Source organism: Mycteria americana, chromosome 1, assembly GCF_035582795.1.
Source record: "Mycteria americana isolate JAX WOST 10 ecotype Jacksonville Zoo and Gardens chromosome 1, USCA_MyAme_1.0, whole genome shotgun sequence".
Classification (NCBI taxonomy): Eukaryota; Metazoa; Chordata; class Aves; order Ciconiiformes; family Ciconiidae; genus Mycteria; species Mycteria americana.
Window position 1 is genome coordinate 48,023,741 of NC_134365.1, and position 19,005 is coordinate 48,042,745.

General features: G+C 35.0%; 1 protein-coding gene across 2 annotated transcripts in view; it reads right to left on the minus strand.

The window, feature by feature from the left end:
• The window catches only part of MGAT4C (MGAT4 family member C), a 161,819-nt gene extending 160,236 nt beyond the window's left edge, over positions 1 to 1,583 (minus strand). For both annotated transcript variants that reach the window (XM_075491640.1, XM_075491638.1), the window contains exon 1: positions 1,456 to 1,583. The gene's annotated coding sequence lies outside the window, so the exon portion shown is untranslated. The remainder of the gene's footprint in view (positions 1 to 1,455) is intronic.
• Positions 1,584 to 19,005: the final 17,422 nt, after the last annotated feature.

Sequence of the window (19,005 nt, forward strand, 5' to 3'; positions counted from 1 at the left end):
TTCACCTTAACAAAAATACGTTGTTCTAACCCCATCCATATTATAGAGATGGCATTTCATAGAAGCTTTGGATTGTTTGGGCACATTAATATCCAGAACTGAATTAACAATGGTAAATACCAGGAGCTGTATAGACAGGATTGGACTAGTAAAAAGTACAGAAGTATAATACAGCTGAGAAACCCTACTGTCTTAAGTGGTGTTTGAGCTGAAAATAACTATTATTCTTCTGATAGTGATTAGAGCAGCCCTAGTCATAGCTAGATTGAATGACAATATATGTCAATTTTACAAACACTTGTAATACTCACCGCATATGTCATTATTTAAAAGTTTGTATTGTGTAATCATGGATTACTGAAATAAATGCAGAGAGTTCTTAAGTGGCCTAGGTATTTAGTGAATTCTAATCAGTATAAAATAAATGTCATCAAGCTTTTAAATTAACCGGAGCCAGCTATTTATTATTTCCTATTAGGTACACTACTTGACTAGTTAAACTGGTTCTTGGATTCTTCATACAGTAGCCCCTGAACTCCTTCAGTCAATTAAATCCTTTATTGCATCTGATTTGTCAATGTCAGTGTCTCTTCTAATCTCTTAAATCCACATCAGTTCAGAAGCTTTAAATGTACTTATTCTGTTGCAAAATTAGGAAGTAACACAGACAGAATCCTTCCCCTCTCCCTCCTCCCTCTGTGCAAACCACAAAACTGCTAACAATGTAAAAGATATAAACATTTCTTCTTCAGCCTCTATGTATACACTCATATAGCTACAGAATGAGACATTTTTTAATATGCGCTACAGAACATAAAGGGGAAAAAAACATACAAACAAACAAAAAACCCTATGTTGGATGGTTTGCTATAAGCATATTGTACATTGAACACCTTTAATCTTTGACTCAGTTTCTTATCACTTTAAATTATGGAAATTAGCAGAACAAAGTAAGTATAACTAATTCCAGAACTGGAAACTTGAACATCTTGGTATTAATCTTCAAGGTTTTTGATTTATATCTGCAAAAGTATTCCAGAACATCTTTTAAAGTTGGTACGACATTAAATTCCCTCTTCTTAAATCTCCACATTTCTTCGTTCATCAACAAAAGCTAGACTCCAAAGGAAAAATACAGGTGTTAAAGGAAAAATACAGGTATTGAATTATTGTTCTGTGCAATGGTCTTGTCAGCCTAATAACTCTCTAGTTCACCTGAGGAGCGGCACAAACACGCAGGCTATTTATTTCCATATCGTAAAGTAGAGTTTGCCAGACACAGACTTGTTTTTCCTTTGAAACCTTCCCTTCCTAAGGATCTCCTTTTTGCCAGCAAAAGCTACTCTTTACATATTACAGCCGTACAAGCCTCTGAACTACGAAAGCCATTCCCCTCACAGGTTAGGCGCACCACCTTTATTCTGACCGAGAAGGTAAACCAGACCAGACTCTTACCGGGCACAGGGAAAACAATTGCTCCAGCTCGATCCAGCAGCGCCCAGTGCGAGCAGGCAGCGTGAGCGGTCCTGGGGCCTCACACAAAAGCCGGATCACGGGCTCCCACGGAAGAGCTGTAAACATCCATCACGGCGGCGCTGGCGCGGCGGCTGGGAGCTGCCCCGGCCGGGCGGGGTGCTCCCGTGCGGGATGATGTCAGAGACATCAACCGGGCGTACTCTCATTGGCTTCCCTCACCTGGAATCATACCTTAACCCTAAACTGCCAGCCACGAATTGAAACGTGTCTCTCTCATCATTAGACAGGCACACAGTGGGGGGCTTTTTCTCCCCCCCCCCCCCCCCTTTTTTTTTTTTTCTTTGGGAAAACGTGGCTGTGCAAGCAGCTCCTGCTTGGGGGACCAGGAGTGGCAGGTGCTTGTTGCTCAGCCATTGAATGTAGCAATTAAAAAAAAAATTCTAAAAACTAATTTGCCTAAATTATTAAACAAGACCCTCAGGTAACTGCATTTTCATAATCTGCTTACTAAATGACAGTAATCATCAAAATATTGTACAGAAGATGTATTAAAGGAAAGGTTAATGCATGCAGCACCTGGAGAACTCACTTCTTTAATGATTTTGCATTGCCTCCTCTTAAGCCGTGAGATTGATAAAGGTACACACTGGAGAAAGGGTGTAAATTCAAGAACATTGCACTGTTGCAATGTCAGGTTGATTATTGTGTCTTTTTAAGTATTTAAAACTAACAGCAAAAGTAAAGAGATGCACAAATGTACATGCACACTTATTCTTTGAATGCTAAGTAGCAGCCCAGACATTCTGTAGTAAATGAGGCATGAAACACACTGCCAAATGTATGATGTCCTAAATATAGTGGCGCTAAGTATTTTGCTATATTACAGGCAATAGCATAAATCACGTGAACTTTTAAATGAGTCCAAATCAGTGCTTAAAGAATTGTTTTTTCCATAAATGAATATTTTGATCTCTCACCTTTCAGTGACAAAAAATCCTATTGCTCTACAAAAAAAAGCACAAAATCTTGCCTAGCACATGTTGTATTTGTATCTTTTGTTCTACACCAACTTTTTTTTCATCTATGGAAACTAATTTTTTATTTCAACAGATAGGAACCTGATTCAGTATTTTTTATAGTAAATCACATACCACCCTAGTTTATTTATGTTCTGCTATCCCTTGTGACAAAAAAAAAGAAGTATTCTTTTTAAAAATTGTCTTACCCAGTTTGTTCTCTGGGGAAAGAAGCAAAACCAAAGAACCAACCACACCAAGCCACACAAACAGGAAAAACAAAATATAATCAGACACGGTTTAGCTTAATATATAAGACGTGAAACATAAGGTTTCTAGAATAAACTTGATAAACAGCTCTGCCATTTCCTTGTGGTTCTTTCACAAAGTTATAGAGGCTCAGGAGATTAAATTCTGGGGACTTAATAAACAGCAGTTCCATGTGGGGATCTGGAGGCTAACCTATTAGTCAAAATGCACTTTAGGCCAAAATGAAAGCCTCTGTTCATTTATTTCTGCTCAGAAAACATGGGAGTTCAGATGGAAATGTATATAAAAAAAGATTCATTGCCATGCAAAGTGACAAAACTGAATTACAGATCAGAAAAGATGAATTTGGACAATGGGAATGCCAGCTTTGCTTTTGTATGATTAATGATAAAGGTAAGACATAGTAATTGCTAAGAAGATACGAGTCATGAGTAAAAGAATTATTGATGAGATAAAATATGCTTAGATATATCATATGTACAAGTTATATTCTCCTGAAAATTTAGTGCTATAAATAGTCTAGACCAAACAGACACATTGTTGACAAAATTTGATTATGTGGGTTGGTTTGGCCTGAAAAATACACTGATTTCCCATATCTATTTAATCTTACCATGACAAATTAAAGTTCTATGCATTTTTTATTCTTACATAGACTACACTTTCTTCCTTAACAGAGCGTATCACTCACAGCTGACCTGCTAGACAGTCTTTAATGGTAGAGTGACGTATTCTTACAAAGTCTTCAGCGTTCATAAAGTATGTTATCTATGGTGATAATACAGAGCTTGTGCTTTATGAACTAAGCAGTAACTTATATTAGTAGAAAATTTACTTAGAATGGGTAACACAAATGCTAGTTTGGAATTTTAGTGGAGAATACTTCTTAGTAAATGGCCTGTAAATTTTGACATGGTTTCTTTAGAAAAAAAGTCTTTCTTCTGCAGTAAAATATGACAAATGATTGTTTTGAAATTGAAGGACTTACGAATATTACTGATAAATTATCAATTTGTACATGTTCTGTGTTTTAAGAACAAAAATTATCTATCACCAATGTTTTTAAAAACATGGGTAACTTTGGAGAGATTCAGGCTGAGCAAAGATAGAATCTAGCTGTAGATAACAGAGCAGTTCCATGATCCTAATCAAGTCACGCAGCATTTTTCACACTTCCACATGCTGTCACACACAGGTTATAACCAGTTTGAACTTAGTATTATTTATATTACAAATAGAAAAAAATATGATAGGGTTTAAATCATACCTTTTATATATGCAGTAGTAGCAAGCCAAATTCAACAAAAAAAGTCATAAGGACATTTCTTTAAATGAAAAATCATTTAAATAAAATAAACATATAGCATAGGTTACAAGAGGTCAAAGAAGGGTGTGCATGACTGTGTATGAAATCCAGGAATATACAATTCATATATTCCTATCATTGTGCCGTGAGTTGTTTATCTGAAGAGACTAGCTTGTTAACAACTCTCACGCCTGGCACAGACAATGGGGGTGCTGTTGTTGGTGATATTTTTTGGCATCATAGTTTCAAATACAAATTGCATGGAAAAAGAAAGAAGGAAAGATCAAGAGAATGAAAGATAAGTGACCAATGATTTTCAGTAACTAACTGTATCATTTCTTTCTATAACATAATATTAATTTATATATGAATAATGCTCAAGAATCTAACAAGAGTGGATGTCTCAGTTCTCAAGCAAAGTGAAACTCGGGTATATTAATATATATTTCCCATGAGTTGAAATCATTACTGCATTTAATTGCTTAACAATTATTTCTGTCAAATCAATTTAATGGTTAAACCAATTATTTATATTACAGAATATAGCTCTGCACCAGACACTAATTGAAAAACACAAGCGGTTCTTCAGTGTTGCTTAACCTATACATTATTAATATTGGAAGGGCTAGGTCTAAAGATTTTGGGGGAAATTAGAACTCAGTCAGGTGATAAGAGGTTTTAGAGACTGAATGTGCAAGCTCGAAATTACAGCTCTCATAATCCTGTATATGAGCTGAATGCCAAGGCAGGTAGAGCTGATAACTATTATAAACATTTTTTTTCTTCTGCATTCTGGCAACGTGAGCTACCTGCTCCTAGGACATTTTTATCCACAAGATGGCAGCTCTGTTTGCATGGTCACTACTTCTTGCAATATTCAACTTGAAAATCATAACGTGGTAATTTTTTTCATTTTATAGCAGATATGCTTTTCTACCTCAAGAAGAATTAAAAAAAAATTCCCAAACAATTCCAATAGTTAAGCATTAATTAACCACAATGTTGAGGTAAAATTTGCCAAATTTTTGCTGAAGTGCTGGCAGATCATAAGAAGAATTTTTAACTGCACAAAAACTTTGGTTTTAGAGTTTTGAAAGAAATCTCCATTCCGATCCATATGTTTCCCATGCTTCAGTTTTTAGGCCATGAAACACAGCATAACCTTTAACAGATTCAATTTAAAGAGTATAGAAAGTTCTACTGACAGTAAAGGAAACGCTTATATGCCTAAAAGTAACCTTAGGTTAATAGGTTTCCTCTATAGATAATTGTACCTATCCTAACTAAACTCATCAAGAATGCTCATTTATGTTATTAAAATCTAATAGATAACTTTATTTCTAAGGTAAAAAATGCTGAGATGTTTATATGGAAGGATCAACCACATATAATGAATAACAGTTTGTGCCTTGTAAAATTAATAAAGTATAAAGAAATATAAGTAATAGGCTTTAGCTCTTTTCAAGGGGATCATTCACAGCTGAAATGATTAGCAAGATTCTTAATTTCAGATTTGGGCCAAAGGTATATAAAACATGACAGCATTTTCTTTGTCAATGAAATCCAGTAAATTAAAATGAAGCTTTAATAAAACAATGCATAATTTAACATGGAAGTAGTTTGCCCATGGGATAGCCATTTCAAAGGAAATTATTCGGCCCATGGTAATTGTTTGTGTGCAGTCTTTGTTGCAACTTCTGGAGTGGAATCTTTGACCCCTCAGAGAGGGGTAAGCAACTCTGAGTTACCTAAAACTTACCGTTGTCCAAGACCCTTCGCACATATCATTACAAATCAGTGCATGGGAGCTTGTAGACTGTAGTAAATGAAAAATAGATTAATGTGACTTAACTCTTTATGAAAAAGAGATAAACTTTTTCTTAAGTATTGTGGGCAGGAATGCATATGTGAATGGTTATCATGGATCGGCTAATGGGCAGTAACTTGTTAACATGTCAGCAAGGCTTAGGGGTGCATACCTGCTCTCACGGCATTTTACATAACGAAAGCACAATTTGGGGATGTGAAATTCCAGAGGACAAGACCATGGTTGGTAGTCTAAGTCACATCAGCATTGACTAAGTTGAGATGTGCAGCAGAAGAGAAGCAAATAAAAATGGTCTAAAGAAAAAAGGCAATATGATAGAAGGATAAAGGTAATTTGAGGCAGTTTAGACTTCTGTGAAGACAGGGCAAGCTGCCCAATGCATGACATGAGTCTGAACTCAGTCAGTTATCTCGGAGCAGATGATTCACTACAAATTACAATCCCACAGTGACTTGTTCATATAGCTACACTGTAACAGCACACCACTGGTCTTGTTGGAGAATTGTCATAACAGAAATGCTGGTCTTTCGTCAGAGAATGTCAAAATACATTAATGTCATGAAGTTATATGTCCATTCCATAAACTAATCTGTGAAAAGGGTGTCAGGAGGAAAGGGTTTCGAATTTTCCCTATGTGTGTGTGTGGGGGGGTTCTACATCAGGGTTTCCTAACAGTGGATAAATTGACTGTTGTATTCTGGTCTACCATGTGAGGATCATTTTTAATACTTTTTTTTTAAATAGGCAATTTTATATGGATTAGAATACTGCAGTAAAGGCACCTGGACTGAGAATTTGCAACATTCTCAACAAAAAATACATACGAAGATTAACTTTTTGCAACACTGAAGATAAGAATTTTCAGATGAAGTTTAAATTTAAGATAAACTTTTCAAAAAAGTCTGCATAGTTTAGGAAGCTAAATCATTTTTTCAGAAGTGACATCAGCTCTAAGTTGCGCATATCTAAGACTTAGATTTCTTACCGCCTAAGTTCAGAGATTGCTGAACTAGCCTTGAATGCACCAGAATCATCTTACAGGAAAGGGTGGAACCATGAAAGTGTACTCATTGGGCCTCAGACCTACGACAGAGAGCAAGTGGAGTGCCTGTCCTGTATGCTCAATTAAGAGCGATACCAGGTTTGTTCAAAACAGCCTGTTTTGTTCCTGTTGCAACAGTTCCTGTTGCAAATCAGGAACTGTGTCAGCTGACTGACCTTCATTTGAGCATGACACAGACATCATCTGGAAAGATTAAAAAAGAGGATGAAGGTAACTGGAATATGGAAATATCTTCTACTTCTCTGATGATCACATTACTGCAGTACTTCAGCTAAAAAGCTCTGCTCACAAGCATCTCCATTTTGAATGGCTACAATTTTTCCATAACTGGAACCTTCAGAGAATCATTTTACAGATTCTGATTCCAGAGCTGGATGGTATTCATACACAAGCACTGAAGAACTTTCATTATTGGACCTCAGGGAAAAAATTTCTAAGACAAAAATAAGAACATAGTCACACAAAGTTTCTGCGTAAAATAGGGGACAAATAGTCTTTTCATACTTTTGCAAATAATCACTTTAACACCTAGCTCCCATAATTGCTTTGGAAATTCTTTATTTATTAGTCAATTGTTTTTTGACTAATAAATGACTTCATTATTTACTCCTGTATAAGCCATTTAAAGTTCAAAAGTTAAAATGTGATTCGGTAAGTACAAATATAAGAGAAAAGTCTCATAATCACTTCACACACAGGAGTCAGACATATCCTAAATTAAAAAATATGAACTTCACAGCTTTTTTTTCTATTTTTATATTTTCTATTTTTCTTTTTTTTTCTATTTTGATAACACTATCTCTGTGTGTAAGCTTTAGCCCAAACAGAAAGATCAAAAGCACTACTGGAAGCTGTGACTGCTGTGTTGTATTTTGCCCAAAGTAGGGATCACAGGGGTAAAAGAATGAGTAGGACTACCTGAAAACAGGTTTTGAATACTAAATGTTCATTTCAACATCTGGACCTGTAAGACAGTTGACCATCCTGGAGTAGCATTTTCAGACACTACTACAGTGAAGAGAGTTCCATTAACATTCAAATCAGTAGGCAAAGAGCAATTTTTGCAGGTCCAAGTCTGAAATACTGGTCTTTGAGAACACCTCTCATGATCACTACAAAATATGATACTAGCATCTTTCTCTTTAACTCAAGTTTTCCATTGTCAGGTGTTCCAGATGCAAATTTACAGGGGATGCTGAAGGTACCAGATATCAATGCTAACTTGTGAAGGACATACATTACGTGATAAATATATCACATAATATATTAGTGGTCACACAGCTATGCACCCTTCCTCATTCACACAGGGATTAAACTTGTTCCTGAATATCATCCTAACAAGATGACTTTTTTAGCAGTTCAGTTGAAAGTTCATCAAAGACAAAATTATTCAGAATAAATATGTCAGTATTTGATGTTTTATCAGGAGATTTTGAGCCAGTATAAAATGAAGAGCTTGTTTCTGCAGCTAGCATGACAGTGTACAAAACCATGTCACACTAAAAAGGCAGAGGTGACTGACTGAGGTACAGCTCTGTGCTGACTGACCAAACAACCTTTCTGATGTGTTAAATGTTAAGCTAAATTTGAATTGACAAATACCTACATTTATGTTATTTATACAAACCAGAAAACTTCATTATGTTTTGCCAATTTACCCGAAAAGGTTTCTTCCAAAAATACGTATAGCAATCTTTAATACAGCCATCGCATTATTAAAACAGTACACACTGAAACTACAGGGAAAAAAAAAAAAAAGATATTAGGCCAGGTAGTCATCTTCAGTGTTTATTGAATGCTTAGGGAGTACTAAAAACAAGACAAGGACCTTGAGAAGGATAAGCTATTAAGCAACTTTTAGTCTTGAAGACACTATCTTCATTCTGACATTGTGGAAAGGAATTCTCAGAAAAGTGGAAAGGACAGCTTGCTGTCAGAGGTCTCTGCTAGTGACTGGACAGATGGATTTAAAAATAACAACGAATTACTGTTATATTTATATTAATATACAAACTTGTATATGGTGTATGATACATATAGTATGTCAAAATACAGTTAGGCATATTTAAAATTGCACTTTCCAAAGGTAGTAATTAAAAGAAAATAACAAAAAATATTAATACAAGTATTTAATACCATTGAATACAATTCATTCCAGAGGACATTAGTAGTGACAGGACAGGGACTAATAATTTTAAACTCAAAGATGGTAGATATAGATTGAATATAAGGAAGAAATTCTTTACTATGAGGGTGGTGAGACACTGGAACAGGCTGCCCACAGAATTTGAGGATGACCCATCATTGGAAGTGTTCAAAGTCAGGTTGGATGGGGCTTTGATCAACCTGATCTGTTGAAAGATGTCACTATCCACAGCAGGGGGGTTGACTAGATGATCTTTGAACCATTCTATAATTCTGTGACTCTACGACAAAATGCCAGCACAGACATTTTGAATAACGCTGAGATGCACTTTTTTTGTACTCTTAAAGGGTTAACTTCTTTAGAATTAATATTCAGTAAAGCACATATAAAGTTTCACATAGATTGAAAACTGTATACAAGATACAACACCAACCATTACTTTATTAAGCACAGTCTATTAAAATGATAACATCTTAGGTTTTAGAATGGTTGCAGTAATTAAAGCTGGTCAAACCTTTCTGCACAAGATAAAGAGTCAGCTGAATTTTGGGGGAAATTTTCAATTAGCCTACTAGATTAAATCTGTCTTGGTTTAAATCTGTCTGGATGATTTAAAATGGTAATGCTTTGCTATATATGGGATTCAGTTTTAGATTAACACTCACAAATTCAGCTGTCTACATGTGAGCTAGGTATCTTATCTCACTTTATAATCAAGGCAGAGCTAATCAATGCAACCACTGGAGCCTAGAAATAAGTTCAGCTCATTTTAAACTAGGTATCTATGGAGAGATACAGTTGTCTAAATACAGGAGTTGTGTAATGTTATTTGAGATGGCCAAGGGTATCTGAAACATCAACATGTCAATGTAGCTGAAGTCTCCTTTCTGAGAAGCGACAGGTGGACACAGGAGTTACAGTAGACCTGCACCCTCCTTGTCCAAGGTCTGCAGGCCAGGCAGGTTACTCAAAGCGTCACAGACAGCAGAACACTTCTATGTTCAAGCAATTGAATAATTCCTTTAGTAATTCTTCAGACCAGTGGGAAAACTTCAGTTGTGGTGCCTATATCTGATGCTTCCCATTTCAGACCCATCTGACCTAGACCCAGAGGGCAGAGGTCTCCAATGATCTTATAACTTACCTACCATCCCTGTGCAGATGCCTCTAATACCCTACACCATCATCTCAAGCAGCACTGGATGGTCTGGAAATTGATTTGAATCTGTTTACTGAGGTGAAATAACATCTTTTTGATGTTCCCCAGGATTACTTGTTTCTTAGCTATTACTTGCTAAAATAAGCACTTACCTCCTTTAGTCCACCCTTACACTGTGAGCAGAAATCTTGTTCCCTCCACAATATATACCTCAATACAGATTTTCCACTCATGATCCATTCCAAACACAGAATCACAGAATCACAGAATCGTATAGGTTGGAAAAGACCTTTAAGATCATCAAGTCCAACCGTAAACCTAACACTACCAAGACCACCACTATACCATGTCCCTAAGCACCTCATCCAAACGTCTTTTAAATACTTCCAGGGATGGCGACTCAACCACTTCCCTGGGCAGCCTGTTCCAATGCTTGACAACCCTTTCAGTGAAGTAAAATTTCCTAATATCCAGTCTAAACCTCCCCTGGCACAACTTGAGGCCATTTCCTCTCGTCCTATCAAATGAAACAAGGTAACTACGTGATGAACCTTGATGAAGTAAGTGAGCCTTAACCTTATTTCTAGGGACACCAGATTTTGTCTGATGTTCTAAAAATAAGGAATTTAAGCCTGGGCTATCCTTCAACAATATCTATATTACACTGTTGGAAAAATAGTTGAGGGAAACCAGCTCTTAACAAACAATGGGACTGTGAACTATAGTCCCTATAAGGACTTGCACTAGGAAAGTACAGCTTCAGCATTGTTTTTTAAATTTATTGAAAATGTAATATTATTATTCAACTCAATAGAATGAATCATTTCATTTGGCAGACTGGCAGAGGGAATGAAGGAGGTGAATATCAGCACATCTTTTTATATTGTCTGGATCTGTTACTTTATGTGTTACTATCCTGTATGCCATCTAACTAAAAAGCGATGTTAAAAAAACAATCCTTTGTAAAGAATGTATGTTTTACTTCTTTTCACTTTTGACACATACTTGAAAACTAAACAGTGAACTAAAATAATCCCAGTCATTGTAATTCTAGAGAGTGTGAGCATAAATTGCATATAGATCTTGAACTTGTACATGAAGCACAGGAAGAAAGGTAATCGATAAAAAGTTTTATTGTCTCAATATTACCTAAGATACACCAAGGGAGAAAAAAAAATATATAGCTATTTTCATCAGCAGGATTGTGAGAGTACGTGTGCTTTCTGAGGTGGGACTTCTACATAACATTTACTTTTCAGTCACAAGTGTTTGAGGTTGAGATTGTGATTCATTTGCGCAAAACAAATGTTAATATGTATTTTTATTTGCTGAAGCATATATTGGGACACCTAGAGCAGAGTGTTTGATGATTCATTCTGCATAAAATTGAAGTTCAAAGTCCTCAGAAGAAAAATCTGTTACAAATACCAACATGACAACTTAGGAGTTACATCCTATGCTAGATCTTTGCCATAGGTTTTTCTCTCATGTTGCTTATTTCTGAAAGCTACATCAAGAAGTTATTTTTGTACATTAGTACCTATTAGCAGAATATCTCACTGCAGTTGTAAATCTGTAACACTTTCTTTGGTACTAAGAAATTATACAATCCCGTATTTTGATATTATTTCTACTGGGTTCCTCTCACTTGTAATTAGTTTTATGAAATAGCTTTTTGTTTGTTTGTTTAAAATATATCTTTCTTAGACCCAAAAAAATTTATACAGTCCCAGACATATTGCTGGGTCAGTGAATTTTCTGCTCTTTAGGGAAATGATATCTCACCTTTGTTAGTTATGCCACAGTGACACACACTTTGTTCCTATTTAAGCCACACAATTGAGGAGATGCTTGAAATAATCTGGACACAGACCACTGTACTGTTATTGACTGTTCTGACTTCATATGTAGATACTCTCCCGCTCCATGTTTACTAGATTTTTTCCACTACACTGCTAAAATAAAACGTAGACTCACATTTTCCTCCTTACCTTGCTTTAATCTAAATAAATTCCCAAATGGATTCTAAAGTCTACCTTATGATATAACCTTGCCTTGGTTTCGGTTAATAAATAGTCACTTTTTTATTTTCTGCTTTACTTTAAGTTACAAAATTAAATAAATATTACCTATTCTCAGTTTCCTTATTGAAATTAATGAATGATATATTCCATTTCATCTGCTTTGCATGAAATTAATAAAGTTTGAATCCTATTTTATCTTTTCTTTTCTGAAATTAATAACCTGTATGACCTTTGTTATCTTTCTTTGACTTAAAAATGTAATCTTCATATCTATTTTTGCTTTCTGTGTCCTGAATTGCTGAACCCAGCTTTGTCTCCTTCAATAAAATTAACAGTTTCCGTAAATCAGTTTATCTTCATTTTTATTTAAATGAGAGAATTCTTTATGACAATTTCCTTGTCATCATTCCTTGGTTTCAGTGAAGGTCTAAAATAGTAACCTGCTAAGAAACATATTATTTTAAACAATTAATTTTCTGTCTAATGCGTTAGTATGTAGTTTCTTCCACCTCAGTGTCCCCCTCCCATCCCACGTGTCTTTGCAATTTTTAATATTTTTATATTTTCTTTGTATTTTTGTCATTTTTTTCTCTTTTGTCTCAGTAAGGTGCACCCTGAGCCTCTAGCTACACAGCTTTCCTCCCACATGCTCTCCGTGCACAATCAAATTTGCAGTGTGGCTGTAATTCATCCCTGTGGCAAAAGGTAAGAACAAAGTCTATGAATCACCTAAGTCCAACTGAAGCCTTTAAATAGACGTTATATTATCACTGTGCATACAAATGAGTTTTGTCATTATAGAGTTTCCCCAGTTTATTTATATGCAACTGTTAGATATGTACAGTGCAACAGAAGCCCCCTGAGGAAAAAAATACATGAAACAACCAAAACCATCTGACTTTTATGAACTTCCAAAGTTGATATAAATGATTGGTCTTAAAAAAAAAAATCTTCACAATACGTGGCAGTATCCTTATTGACAAGACTGATTGATTTTTTTTCCCTTTTTTTGGTATTCATTTGGCATAGAATTATTAACACAAATTAAATTTAGCATTTGAAATAAAATGACTTTTGTGGATATGCTGAAAACTGCAGATAAATTCTAATTCTCTATTCTGCGAGCTGGTGGAAATGTTTACTTAATTCATATTCCAGACCTCTGAGATGCCATTTGGGACCTTTGGCCAACCTCTAGCCCTAAGGTCTTTTTGCCAATCATTTTGCCAGCTGCCATGTGATCCCTGTTTGTAAGATAACCTCCTGGAATTGGTAGAAAATGTCATCGCTGGCACAACAGAAATCTAAACTGTGATTAAGATTTGCATTTTTGAAATCACATTTTTTCATAAAGTCACTTTTAGACTACATTACCTAGATAGCTCCTGACTAGAAAAGAATAGAAAATTCTACATGATAAATGGGTATTGTGAGAAAAAAGTTAGAAAGAAGCCCTACCAAATGAAGGCCTGGTCCTTAATGTATTGTACTAGTGGAAAAATTCTCAATTATTTTATTGAGCTTTGCCTCAAGGTGATAAGGAACACATAATCAATAGCAAACTGTCAGTTATTACCTTCAAGTTACGTGAGGCTGGATCTCCAGCAGACTTAAAGTGATGCAGCTCTATTTGTTTAAATTCAGTTGTGTCTTTGCAGATTAAATGAGACTGTGTCAAATTTTAGTTTAAAGCTTTCACTGCTTACCAAAACATCTCTTATGAGTGAAATGTGCCTGTAGGTTAATTCGAGGTCATTTAGAAGAAATATAAAAGATGGATAAAACATTTCTAAATTTTTTTAGAATATTTTTTAGCAAAATTTAGAAATTTTTTTTGTTTTTTTTAATATTTTTTAGAAAAAATATTTTAAGGAATTTATCCTGTTCATTAAGAAAAGTTCTTTAGAAAGTGATCAGGAAGGAATAATAACTACTTTTAATTACAACACCTATCTAGTCTGAATAATTTAACTACAGAGCATTTTGCCTGCAATGTGTTACAGTGGGTCATTGATGCTGCCTGTGATCCCTTATTCTCTCAAGCAGCTCTTACAAACCCCTCACCCTCATTCCCTTTCTGTATGTGTTATTCAGCCCCTTGAAGCACTAGTTAGAGACACTCATAACATGGCAATGATTCTGCTTCAAAAGCTGAAAAAGAAAGGATTCCGACATGGTATTTTCTTCCTTTCTGTTGTGAAACACTGTTTTGGACTTGGAACTGACCATGGTTCATATTCAAAGAAATGTTCATCAAGATTATATATGTTCAAGGAAGATATTATCTGGGCATACTGACTCTCCATGACGAATAATTGTTTTCAGCTGCCTTCAGGAACCCCACTCCCAGACAGCTGGGAAAACAACAATACACTATGATGATCAGGACTGAACAGTGCTGATACCGACACAGGAAACATGTTCCAGTTCTGAGTATCCTTTAAAATGAAAATTATCTTCCTTGCAGTCCCCTACTGGTTAAGCAGAATGACTTGTTTATTCAGAGATGAGTGCACATGAGGAGAGATGTTATTGCTTAGATAGGGTCCCTCAGTAAAGAGATGAAATGCTGTCATTTTTTGGATAAATAATTTGAAATATTTAAGGGTGGTATGTTTGGTCATTTGTTTTTTTTTAATTCCTTGAGCCAAATTTCAGCTTCTTTCTCACTCAGAATGAAAACAATTTGCATGATTGAAAAAAGAAATCAGAACATTCATTTCCTTCAAAAATTCTCATAGAATATATATGCTATTTTCCCACAAATGTAATTTCATACAGTGTGTCTTTCAGATAGACAGCACTGAGGGACAGCTGCTGAGAGGAAACATATTCATTTTCCATTGTAAAACTTGATTTTAGATCTAGCTAGAGCATATTTCTCTTAGTTATATCAAGTCCTACTCCTCTTGTTAGCCTCTGTGTAGCTGCAGGGAAGGCAATGTTGAAAATTCATAGTGAATTTCTTTAAGCACAAGCCAAACCCGAGAAAATAAATTTTCTCATAAAAAGAGGTCATTTCTACCTACCCAGTTAAAAAAAAAAAAGAGAGAGAAAAAAATCATCTCCATCAGTGTTTTTTTGTTCTCAGAAGAAAAAGAGCAAAATAAGTCTGAGAGATGTGATTATAAGAGACTACCTAGAAATAATTAATAATAAGGTCTGTAGAAACTGTCATATGTACATATGATGCCCTTAAATTAATAGAGGTTTACATTGCCTACATTGTTTTCCACAAAGAGTGCTGTTCCATTCTATTTGACCTTAATTAGTATAATTGATAGTAGTTTTAGAGCTGCACACCATTTTAATCATGTAGTTACAGCTTTCATGACAGAAGAAAAATGAAATAGCAGCTGGGAGTTATCTATTAATAGTGAGGGAACAGAAAGGTAAAAGGAAAGACTCATCTCTTCTAGGACTTCAGGGCTTTTATGGCGTTAGTAATGAATGAGTAATGTATTCTAAGAGGAGCATGCTGATCTCCAAGGATGTAATGAAGGGCAGCAGGAGGTAGGATCAATGTGAGTTAGAAATTTGATATCATTATGAAATCATATGGCTACAAGAGCATATGGGTAGGCCAGAAAAAATGTCAAAGCTTGAGAATATAAACCATGAGTATGCAGGCATGTATGAGTGGGATTACCTGGGCATGTGTGTTAGGGGTTCAGATTCTGACATACAGAGTACTTCAAAGTTTCCTGGAAAAGCATGCAGTGGTACTGCAGGTCATGAGGTCAGAGTGAGAATGCCAGAATGATCAAAATGTATTTGGAGATATGATTATTTGGAATGGATTTGAAACAAGCCAGGGTACAATGAAAAAAGAGAATAAACAAGAGAGTTTCTAAGCTGCAAGCAAAACATCCTAAGCGAGTAGGTTTTTTCATTAGCTTCAGTTGGTAATTCTTTTCTTGAATGTTTCTCCTGTCTTTAATGACACTCAGAGTTTCTGAGATTGGGAGGCTTTACAAGAAAAGAAAGCTTGTTCTACGGTCTCTTTCTCACAGATCTAGTTAAAAAACCCCCAACAAAACAAAACAAAAAAACCCTCAACCACTGGCACTTACTGTGTATCATACTGGGAGAAAAAGCATGTCAGGCTAACTGCCATTTATGTATAAATCTGTATTCCACTAAGTTCCTCTGTGGCACTACAGTTTGGCACATTACTTTTGTAAAAATTACAGTGTAAGATGAATGAGTTGATAAATACTCACTATATTTTATATCTAACAATTCTTTTTTCTTTAAAGTAAAAAGGAAAAAATGAACACAGATTTCCATTAACTTAAAAAATATGGCAGAGGACAGCATAATTGAAAGTGAAAAATCTGGGTATATATATTAGTTTTTAACTGTGCACATACCCAGAGAAGAACTGTGTTTACTTCAGGTAGACCAACTTGGTCATGAAAACAAATAACATAACATAGCTCTTATAACTTAAACATAATTATACCTATTTTGAAGATGATGCCAAAAAAGCTTAATTGAGGTACTGGCTGTGTGTTATTCATAGTGCTAAAACATTTTTGTAGTTCCAGTCTTTATGGATTTTACATACAAACACTGCTAGGAATATTCAACTGTCATTACATATGTGGGAATAGTCAAATGGTAAGACAGAAAAATATTTCCAAAGACTTGTAAAACAAATACTCATCCATTTTTTTTCTAGCTTTGCAGAATGATTGTTGGCCTTTTTCATTATTTTCTTTTTCACTTGTGTTTCTTCTCTCCTGTATTCTTGCACAAAGAAATGAACTTTGACAATGGGGTTTCTAAGACTTTTGCTGCCTAAGAAATTCACCCTGCAATTATTTATACAATGAATAGTCACTAAATCTGTTGCTGTTCCAGTTAACAGTATAGTGTGGCTACATGATAGACCCAGTTCTATTTTTAGGTCAATCAATGCAGAAAGGACATACTCCTTTTTTTTTCTGTGTCTTTTGTTATGACATATTTTAATCTGCTCTATAGAAAAAATATTAACCACACATTGGGGTTAATACATTAAAAGTCAGGAAAACACCAAAGTTAAGGTTACACATGGAATTCTACGTCTACATGTGAGAAAATCTGCACAACAATTGCATTTATTACATAACTATATAGAATTGGTAAAATATCAGATGATTTTTCCAACGATTTTAAGAACACACGTGGAGTCTTGCACCACTTACTTTATTCCTAAACATATAAACATTACTTGCATTCTATATTTGCCTCTGTACTGACTTAACTCAGAGTTCCTTAGAAGTAGCCACGCATTTCAGAAAGTTAAAGCTTTTTAACTTCCAGTGAAAGAGCAATGTGCCACAAAACCCAGGGCACAGATTTCGAAATTAGTTCACAACTCTGATGAAGCACAGCACCCTGATTTCATTACGATTTTCCCTTCACAATTATATAAATCGTGAAAAATAATTAGTATTTTTCATTCCTTCTCCTTTTCCTTATAGAGCACTAACTCAGTTCAAATAAAAGTAAAAAATTCAGAGATCTACATGAAACTTACGAAGTTTCTTGTAGATATTAAACTCAACTTATTAATCAGTCAAAAGCACAGCGTTCACTGTGTGAACATATATGCAGAGCCCTTTTTTTTGGTTCAAAGCCTGGTTTTGGTCTACAAGATTTAATACTTTATCCTCAGCTGGGGAGGAATAAAGTATTCCTTTACTGGGGAAATTGTGGAAATGTCATTAGCATCCTCAATTTAAAAAAAAAAACAAAAAAACAAACAAAGAACCCCCCCAACCCCAAACATTTTAATATATATACATCTATACTAATACCTAATCATCATCTGTAAATGTTTACATGTCCGCTATTTACTGAAAAAAAAAACCCAAAGACTATAACAAATGAATGGGATTTGTTGTTGTCTAAACATGACTTTTTAAGACTTGTCTCAGATCCATCAAATTGAATAGATGGATTTCAATGCAAATGACTAGCTTTATCTGCAGGCCCAAGAGAATTTGTATTAATTTTATAGCTTGTTTGAAATTTCTCCTATCTCAAAGTTTGATATTTTTATTTCTCTCCTCATATTTTCTTAATTTTACACTCTTCAATAACATCATACTTTACATGATAGCGTAGCTTTCTTTGGAGGTAAGACTGGGTTTTTTTCAGAATGAGACCAATATGATAATGCATCTGACTTTATATATGAATCCAAACAAAAACATCTAATTTCTGTTCCATTTTCATTTATTGATTTTAGTAGTGAATCACTACAATTGCCTAATTTCAGTTACTACACTACCATTACAGCTCCGTATTTCTCCAAAGTTACCTCCGATCTGGATTTAAGAGCCAAACTGTCGTTCATATTGTGCCACATTTCCTTCTCCAACTGTTATTGGAGAAGTATTCTTAAGATAGTGATATATTTTATGAAATGTAGTACAGCCAAGTATCTAAAGCAGGGAAAGACCTAAAATGCATCATACCCCGCAATACGGCAACTCAGGCCAACATCTTTTAGTAAAAAGTAAAACTTCTGGTAGCTAGAGATAGAGAATTAGATCTAGAAACTAATCCTGAAGTAGAGCTAGAGTTCTGAATTTGAGTGGAGTGAAAATATCAGGAATAATTCTGTTAGGAAATTTCAAATTATACTTTTTCAGGAATGCTATTGGAGAAATAGAATAATTATTTGCAGTATTTATTAATGAAGGGATAAAAAGTGCCACTTTT